Raw genomic sequence first — 4071 nt, 5'->3', positions numbered from 1 at the left:
ACACAATGGGACAATGGGACAATAGAACCACACCTAGCATATTCCTCCCAAGCTGACAAGTTACACTTATTATAAGTTGTTACAACTTTGTGAGGTTACATTGTCCATACATATAACTTACATCAATTTAAACAGTATAACTTGGGGGACAAACCTATCCAAAATTCACTGGAATAGGTTCAGGGGTTCAAAAGTTAGTAAAAGTATCTTAAAGGGCCATAATCCTGAGGCAAGAGGCTTTTAAACAGCCCCCTCCAAAACCCAGTGGCGAGGTTGGTTTCGCCACACATCTCCCCCCCCCCAGGGAAGACTAACCAGATACCTGACCTCACGCCGGTCGGTACCTGAGTTAGTCTGGCAGCCGACCCACAACAAAATACTGGACCTGCTGAATTTCGTAGCCTGTCTCTGTCCAGTGAATCCACCAAGATTATATTTGTAGCTGGTACTCCCGGTCTCTGAGTTGCTCCCTGGCTTGGAGTGGAGGTTGCTTTGTGGGCAGGGATCAGCGGTACTCTGCCCTGGTGCCAGCGTTACCACGGAAGAAGCCTGGTTGAAGTCTGGTTGTTGGAGGGGGAAACTGACTGTCTCCCCTTTGGCTAAACAGCCCTGTTGCTGGGGGACAGGACCGACTGTCCCTACCCCCTGTGCTGTAAGTGCAGAGACCACGGTCCCATCTGCAGAGTTGTGGGGCTTACTGTCTCCCCCTGGTGCATTAAGCTGCCGCTGGGGAGAGGGGGTAACAAGCTCCTCTCCCATACATACTTCCAGCCGCTGGGGAGGGCGACCGACCGCCTCCGCTCCCAATACAGTGTCCTGCTGCTGGGGAAAGGAGACTGGGCACTCTATTCCCTGTAGGACACTCTGCCGCTGGGGGACAGGACCGACTGTCTCTGCCCCCTGTAACTCCGTCTGCCGCTGGGGAATGGAGACTCGGCTCTCAATTCCCAAAAAATCATGCTGCTGCTGGGGGGCAGGAACAACTACCTCTGCCCCCTGTAACTCAGCCTGCCGCTGGGGAGGGAGGCCGCTGCTCTCCCCTCCCTGCACTTCACACTGCCGCTGGGGAATGGAGACTAGGCTCCCAATTCCCAAAAAATCATGCTGCTGCTGGGGGGCAGGAACAACTACCTCTGCCCCCTGTAACTCAGCCTGCCGCTGGGGAGGGAGGCCGTTGCTCTCCTCTCCCTGCATTTCACACTGCCTTCCCGGCATATCACTCTGCTGCTGGGGGGCAGGAACAACTACCTCTGCCCCCTGTAACTCAGCCTGCCGCTGGGGAGGGAGGCCGCTGCTCTCCTCTCCCTGCACTTCACACTGCCGCTGGGGAATGGAGACTGGGCTCCCACTGTCCCGCAACTGTAACTTCCGATGGAGGTCCACCCAACGTGGCAGCTGACCGTCACCTTCTGCCCGGTATAGTAGGGTCTTAGACACTAGACTCCTCACGAACTTCACGTATTTCTCAGCTGGATTGGGTCCGAAGAAGTTCAGCCGCAACCACATCATACGGTCAAATTCCTCCACAGAGTATCTGTACTCCACTGCTGGTTCCATCCTGGTGATTTTAGGGTCACTGTACTGAGACATGCGTTGCCCTTAAATTGTAGAATCCACAGAAATGGTGTCTCCTGTAGCTGTCCTTCTGGCTGTAGGAACGATCCCGCTGCTTGCCACCAATGTAACGGCACCGTTTCAGCAGACAAGGGGTTAAGATCCGTTTAGGCGATATGCCCCTTTTCTGAGATGCAGGCACAGCTACTGCAGAACACCAACCTCCCGAACTGGATACAAAATAGCACTCCAAACTGGAACCTCGCAAATAGCTGTCAGTAGACGAACAGGAAAAGCATCCTTCGGCTTACACTCCTGGCAATCAGTCTCTAACAGCATACAGGGAATCCCCCCAATAACGAGACAAGGCTCCGTCTTGAGGGTCAAACAGTGGTCTGACTGTACTTCAAGTACAGCCACTTTTATTGATAAAAACCAAACATAGTACTGCCCACAGGGTTTTGAAATCCAACCAATCAGTAATTCACAACACACACAATGTAAATACAGCAACCAATCGTTCCCGCCTCCTAGAGGACCAGAAGGGAGACTGCGACACAGGACAGATACAACATATCCCCACAATGCATCATGGTTTCCTCCTCTCTGCCTGGGAGACGACCGAAGACAATCCAATTATCTCTCAGGACAAAAGGGAGATCACCAATACACATGTGGAGACAACAGGACAGACATCACCATTTAAACACACAATGGGACAATAGAACCACACCTAGCATATTCCTCCCAAGCTGACAAGTTACACTTATTATAAGTTGTTACAACTTTGTGAGGTTACATTGTCCATACATATAACTTACATCAATTTAAACAGTATAACTTGGGGGACAAACCTATCCAAAATTCACTGGAATAGGTTCAGGGGTTCAAAAGTTAGTAAAAGTATCTTAAAGGGCCATAATCCTGAGGCAAGAGGCTTTTAAACAGCCCCCTCCAAAACCCAGTGGCGAGGTTGGTTTCGCCACAAGAAGGTGTGTACAAACTTTTGGTCTGTACTGTATATACTTTTGAGTACAGTAATACAGTATAATGGATGCCTGACACGACTGTATGTATAAGCCATACCCATCACTTAATGTAGAGCTGTGTGGGTTCTGTGTTCTGCTTCTACTCGTATGGATGTTTCAGCAGTTGCAGGAATGATATAAAGCAGGGCTAGCAAACCTGTGGTTCTCTAGCTGTTGCCAAACTACAACTCCCAGCATGCCCAGACTGCCTGCAGCTATCAGCTTACAGCAGGGAATGGTGGGAATTTTATTTTTACAACAGCTGGAGATCCGCAGGTTGGCCATCCCCGATATAAAGCATGCAACACTCCTACAACTTATACAGAGACTGTGCTGTAGTCAGACTGAAGAATGAAGAGGTAGGAGAGAGAAGACATAGAGACAGACAATGAAAGCAGAACAAGAACCATACAAAAGACTCCTGTTTCTCTCCCCACCCCCTTCCCATTTTTTATCTCTTTTCTTCTGTCCCACCTCCCATATGCTCACTTGTTTCCTCTATCTTCCAAATGCTTTACTAATGTCACCCTTCCATTTTTGTTCTGGGATGGGACACAGACAGGTTAATTGCCCCTGGTGTACTTCTTCAGGCTTTCCAGACTTCAGATGTCAACCTGGGAGAGAGATTCACAAGGTGATACGCACGCAGCAGCGGGTGGCAAAAATATGAGCTGTCTTTTTAAGGGCATGGCTTACATAATAGGGTGTGGCTAACCTAGACCAGTGTTTCCCAACCAGTGTGCCTCCAGCTGTTGCAAAACTACAACTCCCAGCATGCCCACACAGCCAAAGGCTGTCCAGGCATGCTGGGAGTTGTAGTTTTCCAACAGCTGGAGGCACACTGGTTGGGAAACACTGACCTGGATCATACAAGTAACTGCAGTACTGATCAGATGCAATTAGTGGCAGAATAAACATTTACAATTATTATGACTTATAGGTGGTGTCTCATTCTTTTTCTTTTTGCATCCTTTTCAGATAACCATGATGACTTCTTCCATCAACCCAGATGTCTTCAGGTCTTCACTTTTCTAAGACATCTGCACAGTATATGCTAACACCGACTCATCTGTGCCTTCAATATAATAGCAAACTGCACTGTTCCCCTGAATACAATCATGTCATATAAAACAGTTTATCACCTGAAAATAGTGCAATAGACTGTTCCCCATATAAATAAAGCACAATATGCTTGGTGCCCCCCCTGTAGATAGTCCCACACATGGTCTCTCCTGAAAATAGTCCCACAGACTGTGCCTCATGCATATAGAGTCCCTCACACAGGGCCTTTTACAAACAGATCCACAAGCTGTGTTCCGTGATAAAAAGAACACATCAAGTGCCCCCTAAAGATAGTTCCACATACTCTGTGCCTCCATGTAGATAGTGCCACATATTCTATGCTCCATGTAGATAATGACACATGTTCTGTGACCACTATCTATGCCTCTTTACAGTGCCACATGTTCTCTGCCCAATGTATAGTGCC

This window comes from Bufo gargarizans, chromosome 1 (assembly GCF_014858855.1).
Source record: "Bufo gargarizans isolate SCDJY-AF-19 chromosome 1, ASM1485885v1, whole genome shotgun sequence".
Classification (NCBI taxonomy): domain Eukaryota; kingdom Metazoa; phylum Chordata; class Amphibia; order Anura; family Bufonidae; genus Bufo; species Bufo gargarizans.
Note: the sequence above shows the minus strand (reverse complement) of the source record.